The 19,762-nt window shown below is 40.3% G+C and overlaps 1 pseudogene; it reads right to left on the bottom strand.

The window, feature by feature from the left end:
- Nucleotides 1-10,356: 10,356 nt before the first annotated feature.
- LOC118839348 lies at nucleotides 10,357-11,012 on the bottom strand (annotated as a pseudogene).
- Nucleotides 11,013-19,762: the final 8,750 nt, after the last annotated feature.

Genomic DNA, 19,762 nt, shown 5'->3' with positions numbered 1-19,762 from the left:
CACTGCCTGGGGCGAAAATACATAAAGTTGGGACGGAGATTGCTGTGTTTGTTGTGCAGCTGGTAGGTCCATTTGGCTGGTATGGCACGAAGGAAAGTAGTATAGAATAAGCATTGAAGACTGAGCAATAAGAAGTAAGTCTGGAACTCTATAGTGAAGGGATTTAAGTGAGAGGAATTTTTATTTTACCCAAGAGGCAACAAATAGGGAAAGGTAACTGAGAAGTTTCTTGAGTACAAAAATGACATGATTGGATGCATATGTTGGAAAGATCATTCATTTTGGCAGCTGGTTGGGGGATGGATTGGAGAGAGAAGAAACAGAAAGCTGGAAGACCAATTAGAAGGCTACTACAATAACCCAGGTGAGAGGTGAAAAGGGCCTCAACTAGGGTGGTGGTCATGAAGGGGATGGATGCAAGAGATGTTGAGGAGGTATAACCATAGAGACTTGGCAAATGATTGGCTATGGGGGAGGGGGGCAGTGACGGACAGTCAAGAACAATGCTGACTCCGCAAACTGGGATGATTAGGAAGATAGCAGCACTCTCAACTGAAATAGGGGTGTTTAGAGGAGGGGTGGGTTTAGAAAGGAAGATCGCAAGTTGTGTTTTGGACATTTGGTTTGAAATGCCTATAGGACAAACAAGTAGAGACATCCAGTGGTCATCGATAATGCAGAGCTGGAGTTCAGAAGTTTTGGAGTTTGGGAATCAGCTATAGAGGAATGATAATTAGATTCATGGTAGCTGTAGCCACAATAAATAACAAAGTTTGGGGGAGACTGGATGACTCGGTCTCCTTGGCCCTTCTCATGCCTCTTCTTCTGCTCATCACTGACCTCCCTAGCCTAAATATCTGCCCTTCTTCCAACTGGTTTTTCACTTGTTTCTCAGGTTTTAGGATTCTGGCATGAGGTCACCTTGCTGTGACCCGCGGGGCCTTCAGGTTTGCTCGAACAGATTCTGATTCAGTTCCCACTTCTCTTCCCCAAGAAGGGATTGCCCAGCCCCAGGCCTGGTGTTTTGCCATAATCACTAACACATCTGTTATCTGTTCTCCAAGATTGGACATGATTCCCTAGGGCTCTTAATTAATTATCAATTGATTGATTGAATAAAGGCTTTTAATCTGAGGTCCATAGAATCCCAAAGAGTCCACAGAGTAGATTTCCGGGAAATTTGTGAATTTGGATGAGAAGAAGTCGCATAACTATTTCATTAACTAAAACTTAGAATCTTTAATTATACATTAAAAAAAACATTCTGAGAAGATCCATAAGCTCCATCAGGTTGCCAAAGAAGTCCAGGACACAAAAAAATGTCAAGAACCCTTGGTCTATAAAAATGGAAACAGGAGCAATGGAGGACAAGTGGGAAGGCAGATTTTGACATAACCTAAAGAAAACAACTTACTAAGAATTAGGGATGTTAACAAATGGAATGAACTACACCAGCCCTCTAGTATGTGTAAAAAGAGGCTAGATGGCCACTTGGTAAGCATGGTATAGGTAGTTCATGACCCAGGTAAGGGTTGGCTAAGATGGCCTCTGTGGTTCCTTCTAAAGCTCTTAGATTTCTGAAATCTACAATATGACCAGTGGAGAAATCCCGCCAGCCACTTTCTTCTTCATTCAATTAGTCACCAGTCTCAGACATATAACATAATAGTAATAATAATCTCCGTCAACATAGGGGGATAAGAGAATAAGCATTTATCAGGCACCTACTATTTGCCAGGCACTGGGCTACATGCTTTTCAACTCTTATCTGACCCTGATGATAACCTTGTGAGATAGATACTACTATCTTCATTTTACAGATGAGAAAACTAAAGTTCTAAAAAAATTAGAGGGATTGCCCAGGGTCAAACAGCTAGTGAGTGAATAAGGGAAGGAGGATTCAGTCCAGGTCTTCTGACAGGTTCAGCACTTGGACCCACCCCCTCACAGTGAATGCTGCAGGTAGTGTTGCTTTGTTTGCCTTCAGTCATTCCCAGTAGTGTTAGACTCTTCTCGACCCCATTTGGGGATTTTCTTGGCAAAGATACTAGAGTGGTTTGTCATTTCTTTCTCCAGTTTATTTTACTGGTGAGGAAACTGAGGCAAACAGCGTTAAGTGACTTGCTCAGGGTCACACAGCTAGTAAGTGTCCGAGGCCAGATTTTAACTCAGGAAAAGGAGTCTTCCTGACTTCAAGATGAGTGGTCTATCCACTGCACCATCTAGCTGCCCCAAGTATTTTTAGAACCTTCCAGGGTTTCTCAGCTAAACTAGGATGTCTAATGACAGCTCTGACTTTGCTGCTGACTTTGTTCTAGACCCTTCTGTCACCAATCTCTCCCTTGTCCACCACTGCTTCTTATCACAAGGGCTTTCCTTCCATATCAACCATTCACCAATCAAACAGAAACCAAAACCCTTCTAGCTCCCCATCTAGCCTGAGCTAAAGCTAGACAAGGAGCTGGAAGGGTTTTGGGGGGCGGTGCTCAAAGGGGGTGTAGAAGTAGGAGGGGAGGAGGGACAGCAGCTGTCTTCAGATTTCTGGTGGCTCTTGCTTGCCAAGCACCCGTGCATTCTAATTTTGTTTTTTTAATTGCAGGTGTGCTGGTCTTCCAGGGTGCCAGGGACATTACCATGTTAATGGCCGGAACTGCACAGCCATCAGAGGAGCAAACTCCTGTTTAGCTCGATGGCTGAGTCACAGAGAGAAAGACTTCTAAATATACTGCAAGAGGGGAAGCTTAGGGGCTGGGGCGGGGATTGGGATGAGGGGTTGAAGAGGGTCTGAGGAACGGTGCCTTTTTGCAGCTCTTTGAAGGAAAAAGTAACAGATGCGGACATAGGCCAAAATATATGTGACAGACTTGTGCCCTGAGCTAAAAAGTGAAAGGACTGAACTGAAATAAAAATAGCCACAACCCAGTATTCAAGGGGACTTGTTTTTGTGCAAAGGAAGAATGCCAAGCCACCAGTTTCAAGTGCATAATTGTGCCAATGGGCTCTGGGTTGAAAAGCTGCATTATTAAGAAGTTAATGCCTGACAGCAGCAGGCCCCAACCCCAGAAGAATGTGGCTGCCTCCCTCCAAGGGACCCCAGGCTTCAAAATCTTCATCTGGTGACATACATCTCCACGTTAAATTATTGGAGGGAGCAAATGGGACCAAGTGAAATTCAAAGCAGATCTGTACCAAAGTTTATGAGAAGGGGGTGGGATCCTTCCAAAAAAAGAAAAAAAAAAGATTGTTTGTATTGTAGGAATCCTAAGAGGAAAAATGCATATTTACCCAGGGAAACAATAAATGGTTAGTAGCTTTACAAAACAAGAGGAAAGAAATACCCCAAACTTATTTTTCACATTTCATTTACGTGGAGAACTCCAGTCAGGTTACCACAGAATCACATCACTGTCCCTTTACAATAAATGGAGAGTCCCCTTATCTTGGGTTTAAAGGATATTTTGATCTGTCACCATAATCTCAAAATGCTGTATAGCGTGTGGAAAATGCTCTTATGGATAATCTAGTAAGCTAATTCCTCCACTTTCCCCATGGGCACCTGTTTCCTCTCTCTGCTCCTCAGGGTGGTGTAGCGCATTTGGATCTCATCAGAGAGCCTGAGGTCTGAACCCCACCTCTGCCACTTACTACCTGGGTGACCTATGGCAGCTCAGTTCTCTATTCTGGGCCTACATTTCTTCATCTGTAAGATATGGACTAGTTGGCTCCTGAGGTACCTTGTGACTCTAAGTTAGCAGTTAGGTGTCACAGGGGATAGAAGACTGAGCTTTCAGTACAAAGGTGGACACTAGGCGTGTGACCCTGGGCAAGTCATTTAGCCTATTTGCCTCAGTTTTTCCATCTGCAAAATGGGGGTTATAATAGCAGCTACTTCCCAGGGTCCTTGTTGACCTTCCAACCCACCTCTGTGCCAACCCAACCAAATTTGCCCCAGAGACAAGAATTCCTAGTTAGGGGTCATGAGTACCAGTCTGCTTTGTCCAGGCCACATTTCTTGTACCATTCTTCATTTCTAAGAGCTACGTATTATCATGGACAATAACATGCTTAAAGATGTCATATGGAAAGTGAGCAGAATGTTGAAATCCCAGGTCTAAAACAAAATCCACCAAACAACAACAAACTAAATGGAAACGCAGGGGTTTTAAAACAATGATCAAAAGGGGAAAGGGACAAAGCTTCAGGGTCTTAACTAGTCTCTTCATTGAAATAGCCCTGGCCTTCCATCTGTTTGATGTTCATCTGAAAGGCCTTCAAAACCTGGCTCCAACTTACTTTCCAAACCTTATTAAACATTAATCCCTTCCTGGCTCTCTCTAATCTAACCAAATAGGCCCTCTCTCTGTTCCTCTTACAGGGTACTCCCCCTCCCATCTTCAGGCCTTCATAGGCCCAAGGCCTCCATGCCTGGAATGCATTCCCACCTAACTCACAGAATTCTTGCTTCCTTTAATACTCAGTTCAACTGAGGCCTTTCCTTATCCTGCCAGCAGCAAGTGCCCCCCCCTTCCTGCCCCTCTGCCAAAATTTGCCTTGTATTTATTATGTACATATGTAATGTCTCCCATGATAGAATGTAAGCTCCTAGAGGGAAGGTTTTATTTTGTTTTTATCTTTGTATTCCCAGATCCTAGCATATGCCTATTGCAGAGTACTTGCTTAATAATAGATAGATTCCAAGCCAACAGAACAGGAGTCCTGTCTTAACATTTCCCTTATTTCTTTTCCGTGGTATAAGTGATCCTCACTCAGAATTTCTTTTTTCTTTTTAAAAATCATCACTTCCTCTCACAATTTTTACGCTATTTTTTTCAGAAGGAAATCAACCCTTCTTATCCACACCTCTTCCCCTCTGCATCTACACATAGCCCTCTTGGGGGAGTGAGTGTGGTGTAATGGGAAGGACCTTGAACTTCCAGAGAGAAGTCTTAGGGTTGGATTCCAACGCCCACCAGCCATGTTTCTTTAGGCAAACCACGATTTCTCTGAACCTCAGGGTACTCATTTATAAAATGGATATGATAATATTTACAGTCTCTACCTCACAGGATTGTTTATGAAGCTCAAAGAACATAGTGTTCATGAAAACTATTATTATGATTAATATTATTACATCTCAGGGTAAGAGATATTTAATTGGTCCCACTGGAAAAAATTAAATTCTGGCATGGGAGGTAGAGACCTGGCCTTGGAATCAGAAGCGGCCAAGTCCCACTTCTGACACACAGTGACTATACAACCCTGGGCATATTTAACCTCTCAGTGTCCTAGGCAACTCTCTGAGACTTAAAGTTGTAGAAGAGTAGCCAATCTGCATTGATAAAGGGAGTTCCTTCACTGGACATTCCCTATGTTGATGAAACATCTATACTTCACCTTCTTGTCTTCCAATTCCCCAAAAGGGTTGATTTGTCTCAGAAGAGGCTCTGGACCATCTACCGTAATGTCCTCTTCATTCTAAGCCTTACTGGCTTCCGGCAGAACAGGTTTCCTGGGTCATTTCCTTACAACCTCTAAACCTGTGTCCCATTCCTTACTTGTCCCCAGGCTTAAAGTGTGACCCTTTGTAGTGGTCATTTCAACATGGGATTCTTTGAACACTGAAATGTCTTCAAAATTCAAATGAATGGAGAGAAGATGGCACAGTAACAGCAAATAGAATGGACATGTTGGCCAGGGGACCCATTCAGCTCTTTCTAATCATACCTCCTAGCATACTCATGAGGCCAGTCCTACTTGTTGAAGTGTTAACTGAAGAGGCACCCAACAATCCGGTTCCCACATCTTAGGTACCTCCACCTACATGAGGCCAGTCCTAATCTTCTGAGCCACTCAAGCTTTCCCTCTTCTCCTAAAAGTTATTTGGTATTCTCCTTGTACATATTTTGCATTCATTTATCTATGTATACAATGCATGCTCCATGAGGGCAGGGACTATTACCTTTTGTCTTTGTAGTCCCAGCTCAAAGTATAGTGACTGGCACACAGTCAGCAGTCATTCAATGCTTACTGAATGAATGTAGCCTGGACTGTGTAAAGAACACCAGTCTTGGAGTCAGATGACCTAGGTTTAGATCCCAGGGCTTCTACTTTCCAGATGTATGACCATGGACAAGCCACATGGCATGGCCTTTCTTCTCCATGCCACAGCTGTTGTTTAGTCATCCTGTCTTGTCCCACTCTTCATGACCCCGTGGACCATAGAGTTCATAGGGTTTTCTTGGCAAAGATACTAGAATGGCTTGCCATTTCCTTCCCCAGTGGATTAAGGCAAACAAAGGTTAAGTGACTTGCCCAAGGTCACACAGCTAGTAAGTGTCTAAGGCCGAATTTGAATTCACAGCTTCCTGACTCCAGGCCCAGTACTCTATCCCCATCTAGTTGCCATGATCAGTGCAGGAGTTCCACTTCCTGAATTTGAGGCTGCCCCCTATACTTTGGGAAAGAACCTGAAGACACTATTAGAGTTCTCCTGGATTATCAATGAAATGAACATTGAATTTAAATTCTTAAGGCTTATCAAATTTTGACTCTATCAATTATGACCTGTGTGACCTTGGGCAAACCACTTCCAAAAAAGCCCACTGCTTTCATTCCCTTTGCTTTTATGGTGGGCCTCTGACAGAGCTAGGGACAAGATATTTGTGGATCTAGGCAAGTGTGACAATTGTGCCAAACTGAATTTATTGTTATTTGTGCTTATTTCTGCATACCAGATGATTTGGATCTTCACCGTGACATCCGAAGTGACCATTTAGGACCCCTGGACAGGGGATTTTTCTGGCATTAAAAACACATGCATGTATTTTTTTTTAGTTCCCTTTATTACATACCCTGGGGAAGCCCACCTTAGGGCCCACCTATCCTATCCATCTTGGTAAAAGGGGGAAATGACTCAAACACATTAAGAGAAAGGGGGAAGCAGCAACTGTGAAGGATAGAAAGGGGGTAGAAGGAAAAATTAGAGGAGTCATTCTTATTCTCTTCCCCCTAGCCCCCAAACCTATCATATGTACAGTGTCATGCCACTGGGGGAGGGAGATTAAGAAACTCAGATAAATAAAATGAGTCATTGTGGGAAGAAACATTATAGGCTTAGAAATATAGCAACCTAATTATAGTCTTTGTAAACCGTAGAATCATAGAAGAATGACAGGCTTACATTAAGTAGGGTTTTGTGTTAATCCCAATTTTGGTTGAAGATCAATGGCCTGGGTTCAAAATATGGCTCTACTGGTAACTTGCTGTGTGACTTTGACCATGTTGCTCTTTGAACTTCATCTGTAAATGGAAACAAATACAGCCTTTGACACTTACTAATTAGCTATGTGACCCAAAGTAAATCATCTAACTTCTCTGAGTCTCAGTTTCCTTATTTATAAAATGGGGATAATAATACTTATTAAAACCTTACAAGGTTATTATGCTAATTAAATGACATAATGTACACATAGTATTTCACAGGTTTTAAGGGGCTATGTAAATTTAGCTATTGTTATTAAATTATGACATATCTTTTTTAATTAATTAATTAATTTTTTAATTTACAACACTCAGTTCCACAAGTTTTTGAGTTCCAAATTTTCTCCCCCTCCCTTTCTTCCCCCCTCCCCCCCAAGACAGCATGTAATCTGATATTGGTTCTACATATACCTTCACATTAAACTTATTTTCCCAATAATCAAGTTGTAAAGAAGAATTATAACCAATGAAATGAATCTTGAGAAAGATATAACAAAATCAAAGATAAAATAAAATAAAATAACAAAGAAATAAAAGGGCAAATAGTCTGCTTCAATCTGCATTCAGACTCCATAGTTCTTTCTCTGGATGTGGATAGCCTTTTCCATCATGAGTCTTTTGGAGCTGTCTTAGAACCTTGCATTGTTGAGAAGAGTCAAGTCTATCAAAGTCAGTCATCATAGAAGCATTATGTCTGTGACTGTGACATATCTTTCTGACTTTTTAAAAAGAAGTATTGCACAGTGACCTCTAAACCAAGGACACATAGGCTCAAATCTCACCTCTGACACTTTACTGGCTGTGGGTGACCCCGGGCAAATCACTTAACCTCGTAGTCCTATAGAAATCACTTAAGATTATAGGTTGCCAAAAAGGTGCCAATCTGCGTTAGAAAAGTTGAGCTTCTTCACATGGGAATTCCCTATGTCAATTAAACTCTAGGTCCATTCCATATCCCTATCCTGCCCACCATAATAACACATAATAACAATTATACATAGACTCAGGGAGAGTGATCTTGAGGGTTAGAGTTATTATGGTTTGTCCTTCATTCTCGAAGAAGACCATGACATCAGGAAGATGATGCCATGACTTGCAAGTCAATTGGATTTAAGTGAGGGAAGGCTGTGCAAAATTATCAGTATCACTCTCTTCTCTGAAGCCATCTGTGTCTAGTGGCCAGATATAGATCAGGACAACTGGAGATGGCCCCTGAGGGTTAGGGTAAGTTTAAATTGAACAATGATTACCTGTCTAAAATATTCATCTCAAGGGTGGAGATAAACAAATCATTAGACAATAATGAGGTCCCCTGGTTAGAGATATAAATGAAATTCCTTCAACATTTATTCCAAGGGTCTGCAGATTAGCATTTAGATTGTGATGATAAATGAGTGTGATCAGGTATTTTTTCCCTTTCATACAGGCAGCCATGCCATGAAGAAATGGCCCATAGGGAAGCAATTTTCTCAATTCAGCTTTCCAATGGCCAAAACTTTGGCAGAATCTTTATCAGTCCTGCAGTTTGGGTAACCTAAAATTAAATCAGTCAGTGGCTAAAGAGAGAATCCAAAGTTCAGAAGGCTGTCAAAATTGTTTCCAGAGATTTACATGCACATTAGTAAGTAGAATAAAACATTAAGATTTATTAGATGTCAATATATAGTAAAAGTTACAGAAATAATCATACCCTTTGACCCAATTATTCCATTGCTAGGAACATATGTGAACAATGTAACTATGAAGAATACCACAAAAAAAGAAGAGCTAACCACTCATAAATTTTCATGGCAGCATAATATGTAATTGCCAAAAAATTGGAAACAACCTAAGGGTCTGACAGCATGGGAATGATTAAAAGATTATGGTACCTCAATCAATAGGATACTATTACACAATTAAGACCAAAAAGGATAAGGAATATAAGAGCATCTGAAAGGATCTTTATGAAATAATGGTTAACTTGAAAAGCAGGACTAGAAAAAACAATAATTGTAATCATATGAGGAAAAAGCAAATAAGAATGAATGTACAAAGGATCCTGATGGAGACTTAGAAAGAGGAATAGAAAAGATTCTATAGTGCTTTATACACTGAAGCTAATTAATTTATATATAAATAGCTATTAAATACGGTTAGGTTTTTGTATAGGTGTTTATAGAGGATTCTTTCTTTTTAAAAGAAAAGTTATTGATGCTCTTTAAAAAAAGTTATATCAGTTCCTAATGTTTCTCTATTCTCATAGAACCTTCGGTTTTACAAAGCAGTACAGTCAAACATAACAACTCAAAATATTGGCTATGTCTGGCAATATATTCCTTATTGATTACCTATATTCACTCTCTCTAACATGAATAGAGACATGCTTCATCAGCCCTTTGAAGTGGCCATTGGTCAGTGCATTGCTCAGAATTCTTAAGTCTTTCAGTATAGTTATTCTTTACATTATTGTGGTCATTGTGTAGATTGTTCCCCGGGTTCTATTTACTTTGCTCTTATTGTTAAATTTCTTATTAAATAACTAAATTTTGTTAAAAGGATAGGGCTGGAGGAAAAATAAAGTAAAAAGTGCACAGTAGAGAACAAAAGAAAACTTACAAAGAAGAAAAGAAAAGCTGGGTAGCTTTGAAAACTATGTGTAGTATTTATTATAGAGGTTTTCTTGAAATGGAAATGTCTTGTTTTATATTGAATCCTCTCATGTTCTGCTATGTACATGGCAATATTTTCTCTTTTCCTTTTCTTGTTTTGTATTTACGTTTTGTTTGTTTGGGGTTTTTTTGGAGGGGAGACTAGAGTTCTATACTTTCTCCATCAGTTTTGGTGGTAGGTGAATCTGAGAGATAGGACAGGGAGTCATTCTCTGTCCCCTCTGCAACCTTCCAATCAGGCTGGGTCTTCTCCAACATGGTCCAGACCCCCTCAGAATCTTTCATCATCTGTCACGAAGGTAATAAGCATCTCTTTGTTCCTGAAGTCCCAGCAGACAGTCATGTGGAAGGCCATGTTAGTCAGAACCACTCAAGGTGTACTCAACGACCACAAAGGCAGTGTACCTGCCTGGCTCACAGAACATGTTGTGTCAGAAGTAGACAGCTAGGGCCATAAAGAAAGAGACAAAGTTAACAATAAAAGGTTTTTGTTTCCAGCTGTAGGACTTAGTTCCTCCAAACTTACTCTAAGTTTCTTCATCAGACACCACAAGATACAGGTTAGCAGCATGTGGGCCAGAGATGCTGCGATGAACACAATGAAAGCATTCTCATGGATGGTCAAGTCCTCTGAGGAGGAGACGTAGGTGAGCAGAAGCAGGGCCGCATCCTCCACGAGGCTGAGACCCAAGTTAAGGAGGCAGAGCTGGTCATAGCCAAAGCAGGGTGAGGGGCAGCTACTGTAGTCGTTCCAGTAGACAAAGGCCACCAGGAAGCCCCAGGAGTGGGCCACTGAGTGCAGGCTGATGCAAAAACGCCAGACATACCGCTGGGGCACTTCCCGACCAACACCTGAACTCACCGATGGAAGGTGATTGGGCATCCCACAATGGGTGGATGAGGTCTCCATGAAATGGAAGAATAGGGACCAGATGACACAGAAGAGAAAAGGTCAAGAGGGGACAGGAGACAGTAGCCACAGCCACAACAGCGAAGCACAGCCAGACCAGTCTTCTATCTCGCTCCAGAGGCAAGTGAGACTTGGTACATTCTGTTTGACCCCAGGGCAACTGGGCCAGGGTCCAGAGGTGACAAGACCATGCCAGGCAGGCCCAGGAACTGGAAAAGAGAGTGTATTTAAGTTTAAAAAAGCAAAAAAAAACCTTTTTTTAAATGTGATGCTGTAATTGGAGGATCTGGGGCTTAAGGTAGGGATATGCCCAACAGTGGAAAAAAGACAAAGAATACCCAAGGGTTACAGGAGGATGACACACACAAAAAAATATAGAGCTGGAAAACAATGTGGAACTATACCCATAGAATTAACCATGCATACCCTTTGACCCTGCTGTACCACTACTGGGCCTATGTTCCCCAAAGAAATCAAAGAAAGAGGACAAAGATCTCTACATTCTAAAATATTTATGGCAGCTCTTTCTGTAGTGAAAAGTTGGAAAGTAAGGGGGTGCCTTCCTACTTGGAGAATGGTAAAACAAATTGTGTCATATGGATGTAATGGAATACTATTGCGCATAAGAAATGATAAAAGGGATAATTTCAGGGGAAACTAGGAAGATCTTTATAAACTGAAGTGGAGCAAAGTGAGCAGAACTAGGTAAACAATTTATATAATGATAACAACATTATAGAGCAAAAACTTTGAAAGATTTAAGAACTCTGATCAATGCAAGAATAAACCACAAGTCCAACAGAATGAAAATAAAACATTTCACTATCTTGCCAACAGAGAAATGATTACTGTAAATGAAGAAAGAGACATATTTTCAGATATGGCTAATGTGGGAATTTGTTTTGCAAAATTATGGAATTATGGAGATATGTACTGAGGGATTTGTTTCTCTGCATTTTTTAAAATTTGTTCAGTGGGAGAGAGAGTTAGTGGGGAGGACAAATTAATTACAAAATACTTTTTACTTGAATTTCTCTTAAATACTAAATAAAAAAAGATGGTACTAGGCTTGTGATTTCATTATTATGGAGAACTCCCAGGTAAGGGAACTCCATTTACCAAAGTAGGTTGATACAGTACTTTTAAAAAAATATATTTTATTTTCCCCAATTACATGTAAAAACAAATTTTTACATTTTTTTAAGTTTTGAGTTCCAAATTCTATCTCTTCCTCCTTCTTCTCCCTGATCCCTAAGATGGTAAGCAACTTGACATAGGTTACACATGTATAATCATGTAAAACATTTCTGTATTGGTAATTTTGTCTAAGAAAACAAAGAAAGAAAGAAAGAGGGAGGGAGGGAGGAAAGGAAGGGAAGGAAGGGAAGGAGGGAAGGAAGGGAAGAGTGAAAAAATAGCATGCTTCAATCTACATTCAGGCCCCAGCAATTGTCTTGAATCATTGTATTGCTGAGAATAGCTAAGTCATTCACAGTTAGTCATTGCACAATATTGCTGTTACTGTGTACAATGTTCTCCTGGTTCTGCTCACTTCACTTTGCATCAGTTCATGATATTGTACTTTTTCACAATCCATAATAGTCTTAGACAGTTGCCAGAAGCACGGTGGGCTAAGGGTCACACTTGACCCCAAGTTTCCCTGGTTTCAAGGATAGCTCTCTATCCACTATATCATGCTGGCTACCAAGTCTGTCTTGTCTGAAAACTGACTCAGGCTCCAGGAAGAACAACATTTTGTTAAATGTACCTGGTAGCTCTGAAGCTGACTCTGAGATCAATATGTGCAATCCCCCTTTCCCTTTGCCAAAATTACTTTTTCGGGAGGCTTCAATCTAGAAAAAAAAGCTTAAGACCTTGTATGTAGGAGCATGCATTCTTTATAAGTCAGGCGTTTTATAGATAGAAGATGTTAAAACCTAAAGAAGAAGGTTTGCTTTCCCATCTTGCCTTCATGCCAGGGCAAGATTTTTAATCGATGGAAAACCTTTCAGGACAGATAACTTTAAGTGACAGAAAACAAAATGGAACTTCATCAAATTTTGAAATTTCATTTCATTCCCGCATTTACCCTTCAGGATTTAGGTTTCTGAGGTTCCGTCATTACTGCATTGCTAATATCTCTGGAATTCATAGACATAGATTTAACTGGAAAAAGAACTTGGAGACCTTCCAGTCTAATCCTTTCATTTTATAGATGAGGAGTTGAGTCTGAGAGAGATTGAGTGACTTGCCTAGGGTCATACAACTAGGAAGTGTCTTAGATAAGAAAAATTCAGATCCATCTTAACTCCAAGCCCAGCTCTCTATCCATTGTGCCACTTAGCTCCCTCAATCCATCTGGGCCTATATACAAATCATAGCCTTCCTAGACCATCCAAGAGACTAAAATACATGATTGGTGGTACATTCCATATTTGAAAGAGAATCAACTTGATGGAAAGTATGACTACACCCTATTGTTAGGGAATGTCGAATTAGACAAGGGAGAAGGTAAACAGGAAAGTTTTAGTCATTTGAGAGAATTGAGAGAAAATGCCTCAGTGGAACGGGATGGTAAATGCTATTAATAATGGAATAATGTCATCTCCTCAGACTACACAAATGAATAAAGCTCCCGCTTGGAAAGTGGACAATTGGAGACTCAAGAGAGAATTAAGCAGAGGGACAGATAGACAGAAAGGCTACAAAGTGTCTGAGGCCAGATTTGAACTCAGGAAGATGAGTCTTTCTGATTCTAAGCCCAGAACTCATGTCCAACTCTTCATGACCCCATTTAGAGTTTTCTTGACAAAGAAACTGGAGTGACTTACTATTTCTCAGTCCATAGCATGAGCTGAATGAGTGGCTTTGATATTAGTCTTGTTATTAAAAACATTATATATGTTGGAGACCATGGGTTTTAATTCATGGAAGCCTGCCTCTGAAGAGTCCTAGGTATAAGCAAACACCAGCAGCTCCCAAGAGCTATCTGTAGAATTAAGCTTATTGCAAACTTAAGAAAAATGCTAACCTGTCTTTTTGTTCAGTTGCTAAGAAATGAGGTTTTAAGGGTGGGTTAGATAATATTCCCCAAGGAGCTGTATTTTAGGTAAAGAAAACCTTCTGAGATTGGAAGGGGAAACCCATTCTCCATGCTAAAAAGGACTGTGTAGAGTTAGCTAGAAGAAGAAATGGCATCTGGAACACTGACTATCCAACAGATTAGCCTCCTTACAGAAGAATTACCTTTTTCTTTTAAAGAAAGTTTTTTTCTTAATTAAAGTTTTTAAAAACTTCTAAAACAATATACAGTAAAGGAGTAAAGAAAAAGATAGCATACCAGTATTGCCTCCATTATTCACCAATTACATAGGTATTTACTATGCACCTATTACTTGCCAGGAATTTGTGCTAGGTACTGAGGATATGTCAATCAATCAATCAATCTGCATTTATTAAGCACTTTCTATAAAAGTAGAAAGGTCTCCACCCTCAAAGATTTTACATTGTATTGGAAATCATCTGAAATGAGGAGAAAACAAGTGAATTTTCCAGATTACTGGAATCTATTCATTAAAGGCTGAAATGTTTTATTTTTATTTGTAAGGGAAACAAAACATACACTTTCCTACCACAGTAAACAGAGGCATATTGAACATACAAATTTTTCTTTATTTCTAGGTCACTGAGGTAAGAATGAATCTTTATTCTGTACCCAGAGACAGGTGGAAGAATTCTGTGCCCCTTCACTAAATGTCCCCAGACTGATGCTGTTTTCATTGGTATTTCTTCTGTCTCCTCCATTATGTAATTTTGAATCTCTGACATAGACAAACCCTTCCCATCATCCTGGGTCTCTCACCATCTCTCATAGCTGCTATTGTCTTCTGCCAATGCCCATTGTTGCCTCTTTCTGCTCTTTTTATTTTGTCTTGTTTCTGTCTTCTGCCTTTACACCTCTACCCTCTGCTTTTCTCTTGTGCTTCTGAAATTTGCTTTGACAGCTTCTATAACTTGGAGCACTCTCTCTTCTCACCTCTGCCTCCTAGATTCCCTGGCTTCCTTCAAGGCTTAGCTTAAATTACACCTTCTGTAAAAGGACTTTCCCTCTCATCCATTCTCTTCCTTCCTTCCCCTCCCTTCCCTCCCTCTCACAGTCTCATTTCTCTGTATTACCTTCTATTTACAAAGTATATATCTTGTATGCACAATTTTTGCATCTTTTCTCCCCCAGTAGAACGTGAGCTCCGTGAGATCAGGAACAATATTTGCCTTTTTTTAAGGGGGGTATCCCCAGCACTTAGCAGAGTGCCTGGCACAGAGTAAGAGTATAACAATTGCTTGTTTACTTTTCTGGCCATCAGAATTGACCAATCTCATTACACTGTAAATCTTAAGAAGAGCCTTAGGTTCTCAGTTGTTTTTATCACTACTTTCATTTGGAACTTTGTTTTTGCTTTCTTTTTTCCAGGCTTGCAGCTGTACAGCTGTTGAGGTTTGTGGAGGTTGCTATATGATATCTTAGCAGTTGTTGAACTGAGGCATTCATGTGTGATTACTTTACTTATTGTTATTAAAATAGATTTATATTTTTCAGAAACTGTTTACAAGAGATATTTCTTTTAGATAATTGAGAGAGATCTGTAGTAATGATAATAATAATAACTAACATTTTATAGCACTTACTATGTGCCAGGAGTTGCTCTAAGATCCATATTTTATCATTCCAGAAAGACTACCAGTAACCTACCATATGCATAAAATAATCAGGAAGGAGTTGTTTGTTTAATTTTCCAGACCTATAAAAATTCCTGGTGTGGGAATCCCCTCTACCTATTGTGACTGACAACTTGCCTGTAGTCTTAGGAAGGGGTCATTCTATAAAATTTAATCACTATGAGCAAAGAAGGGGGAAAAGGATGTTTTATTTGTGTGCAGATCTATGGCATTCCCACAAACTGTCTCTTGTTCTGGTTTGCATCATGGCCAAATCTACATCCTGTCACTTTCCACATTCATTTCTTTGACCAGACGTTTTCTGTCTTGTTAAGTGGGATGAGTTGTAGTAATGCTCTGTAGGTTTATCTAACTCTGAAAGCCAGCTAGCTAGCTGGAGGGGTGGGGGCGGGGGCTGTATTCCTGTACTATCAGAAACAGATGTGCTGGGTTAGAGAAGGTAAAAAAAAACAGAAAAAAGGAAAACATCTAACCATGTTGGCAGAATTCTGGACTGTTAAGTAAACCCAGACTCCTTTAAGAAGGAGCTTAAGGGAGTTATGCTTCTGGGCCCATCTTCCATCAGAACAGAACACGTCTAGATTTGGCTAAACCCACAGCTAGATTCTCCTCAGCCTCGGACAATTTGAAAGTCAACCAGCCATCTCATTTGCCACATTCTCTTTTCTCCTCTAGACCCAGTGGGGGTGGTGCAGGAAGCAAACACAATGCCTTATCAAGACAAGCTGTATGCCAGAGCAGAGTCCTGTCTGAAAATATTAATGCTCTTGCTCCCTCCAGATTAAACTGGTTCAAAACTGCTTATCCTCAGAAACATCAGCCCAAAGATTCCAGCACCTCTTGAAGTTTGAAGGGAAATAGTTTTAAATCGAAAAAGGGAGTATTTCTTTACACAGCATTTGTGTATTATAAATTCTTATCACTCCAGGAGGCAGTTTGAGCTGATATTATAAACAGGTCCAAAAGGGACTTTGGTATATTTCTGGGTCGTAGATCCGTAACAGGCTATTAAGTAGAAATGGAAATATTTAGGGTACAGTCTTAACTTTTTTGAAGACAGTATCACAAAGGGCAACTTTCTTATGGCCCCCAAGGGACCTTTAACTTACTCCCATGTTCCAATAATTCATTCATTCAATAAACATTGATTAAGTGCATAATCGATGCAAGGCTCTGGGTATAAAAAAATGAAAAACAACCCAGACCCTGCCCTCAGGGAGCTTTAGTCTCCTAGGGCAAAGGAGTTAGACATGCTGCCCATGGGCATATGCAACCCCATAACACTCCTGAGTGAGGCAAAACCAGATTAAACTGTATTTTTAATGTGTTAGCATATTAACCTAAAAAACAAATATACGAACATGTGTGGTTTTCTAAGTTAACACACAGCCTATAGGGATCCTATGCATGGTTCAGTGGTCTCCTTCTATATGAGTTTGACACTGCAGTACTGAGGTATGAGACATGTACACATGATCCCAGGCAGGATGTAACTGGGGCAAAAATGTGATTCAGTCAAAGCATTCTAGGAAAATTTCAGAAAAGAAATAAGGTTTTAAAAAAGAGTGGGAGATGGGGCAGTGTATCAGGGAAGACCTGACGGAGGAAGAGGCACCTGAGCCATCTTGGAGGAAGAGAAGGATTTTAACAGACAGAGATGAGGAGAAAACGTATTCCAGATATGGGGTCAGCCTGAGGGTGTGCATAGTGGGAGGAGAATGCAGGATAACATCCAGGAACCACTACTAGTGTGGTTTGGCTGGAATATAGAGAATGTGAAAGGAAGAAATGTAAAATAAGGCTGAAGGAATAAGCTGAAGTCAGATTAAAGAATGTCTTAACTAGCAGGGCATCATGAATGCTTTGGGTTTTTTTTTTAATTTTGACAACCGTCCTCAATTGATAAGTAACCAAAAGATATGAACAGGCAGTTTTTAGAAGAAGAAATCAAAACTATCTATAATCATATAAAAATGCTCTAAATCACTGTTGATTAGAGAAATGTGATTTAAAAGAACACTGAGATACCACCTCACACCCGTCAGATTGGCTAATAAGGTAAAAAAAGAAAATGACAAATGTTGGAGGGGGATGTGAAAAATTGGAAAACTAATGCGATGTTGGTGGAGTTGTGAACTGAGTCAACCACTCTAGAAAGCAATTTGGAACTATGTCCAAAGGGCTGTCATACTGTGCATACCCTTTGACCCACTGCTATATACTGCTAGATCTGTATACCAGAGGTCAAAGAAAAAGAAAAAGGATTTATATGCACAAAAATATGGATAGCAGCTCTTTTTGTGCTGGCAAAGAATTGGAAATTGAAGAAATATTCATCAGTTGGAGAATGGCTGAACAAGCTGTGGTATATGTTTGTGATGGAATACTATTGTGCTATGAGAAATGACAGGCAGGATGGTTTCACAAAAACCTGGGAAGACTTACACAAACTGATACAAGGTGAAGTGAGCAGAACCCAGAGAACTTTGTACACAGTAACACCAACACTGTGCAATGATCACCTGTGAAAGACTTAGCTATTCTGGTCAGTACAAAGATCCAAGATAATTCCAAAGGACTTTTGATGAAAAATGCTTTCAACCTCCAGAAAGAAAAGAACTGATGGGCTCTGAATACAGACTGAAGCATAATTGTTTTTAATTTTCTTTTTTTCTTTTTTGCAACATGGCTAATATGGAAATGTTTTACATGATTTCACATGTATAATCAATATCACATTTATTACCTTCACAATAGGTGAGGGAGGGGTGGGAAAGAGGAAGCAAATTCAGAATTCAAATTTTAAAAAAATAAATGTTAAAAATAATATTTTCTAAAATGGATAATTCTATTTCAATATAATTTATTTCCTTGTAACCTCATGTATTTTATTTTATGCATTTACAAACATTATTCTGAGAAGGGGTCCATAGACTTTCTCAAACTACCAGAGGGGTCCATCATGCCAGAAAGAAGGCTTAAAATCCTCCCTCTAGGTCTTTCCCTAGTTTTTTGTGGGCTGGAGTTGGAGATGTGCCATGAAGGAGGTAAAGGTTTCCTAGTCCAGCGAGCCTTCTCAGGCAGGGGTCCACATTCCTCCACACTCAACCTTTCCTCTGCTAGTGACGTGAGCTTGTGTCTGGAAGTTTAATGGCAATCTGCAAGATTAAATGTTGGGCAACTGGGACCACGATTCTGACTTGCTGTGACCCACTCTTTATTATGGCTATGTTGATTCAGAAACATCCCAGGGCTTTCTCCTAAGTGTCTCATATTACAAGCTATCTCTGGAAGGTCATATCCTTTTCTCTTATTTGGCACTCCAATCCAATCCAATCCAAACCAATAAACATTTATTAAGCATTTACTATGTGCCAGGCACTGTGCTAAGCACTGGGGTTGCAATTAATAAAAATTGTATCTCTAAGTTAATATGCAGCCCTTTGAAAAGGGAGTAGAAATCTACATGGTTCCATGCTATATTTCCCCTGCCACTTCACTAGTTGGCATCTTCCTGGGCCTAAGACAAAAAAGGTTGGAGACCAATCAGATACACTCAATTTGGACTCCACCCCTCCTCCCCACAAAACACCTGGCCAGTGTAAGAAATGCCATGTAGCAATGGATTAAGTCCTGGGGATGCACCAAGCCCAGGGGGCAATCATTCATAAGAGCTCCTTCCTCTTACCAATACCTAAAGACCATCTCTACAGATGCCCTTTGAAGACAACCCTGGTTGTTGCCTTCCTCTTCTACTTTTAAAAGTGGCACAGTGCACCAGTCCTGGAGTCAGGAGGACCTGAGTTCAAATCTGGCCTCAGACACTTGACACACTAGCTGTGTGACCTTGGGCAAGTCACTTAATCTCAATTGCCTTGCCTTTCCCCGTCCAAAAACATGCTTGTCTGTGCTGTCCGAGTTCGGGGAGTGGGGTGAGGAATGTAGCCCTCGAGTCCTTCCCTTGTTATCCTTACCTCCCTTCTGTGTTCCTTTGGACATTTCCAGTTACTTTCCCTAAAAACACACAAAATAAGGAACTAAGGCTTTGCATTATTACCCCATCTAATGGAATAGATAATGAATGTGACAAAGCTGTGGCTCTGATTGGAGGCAAAGTAGGGGAAGGGGGTGCACCCCGACCATGAACAGCTTGAACTAGGGTTCAGTTGAATTCTGACTTTGGTCTGATATTTTGCCACAAGGG

This window comes from Trichosurus vulpecula, chromosome 1, assembly GCF_011100635.1.
Source record: "Trichosurus vulpecula isolate mTriVul1 chromosome 1, mTriVul1.pri, whole genome shotgun sequence".
Classification (NCBI taxonomy): Eukaryota; Metazoa; Chordata; class Mammalia; order Diprotodontia; family Phalangeridae; genus Trichosurus; species Trichosurus vulpecula.
Note: the sequence above shows the minus strand (reverse complement) of the source record. Positions and strands in the feature narration are given on the sequence as shown.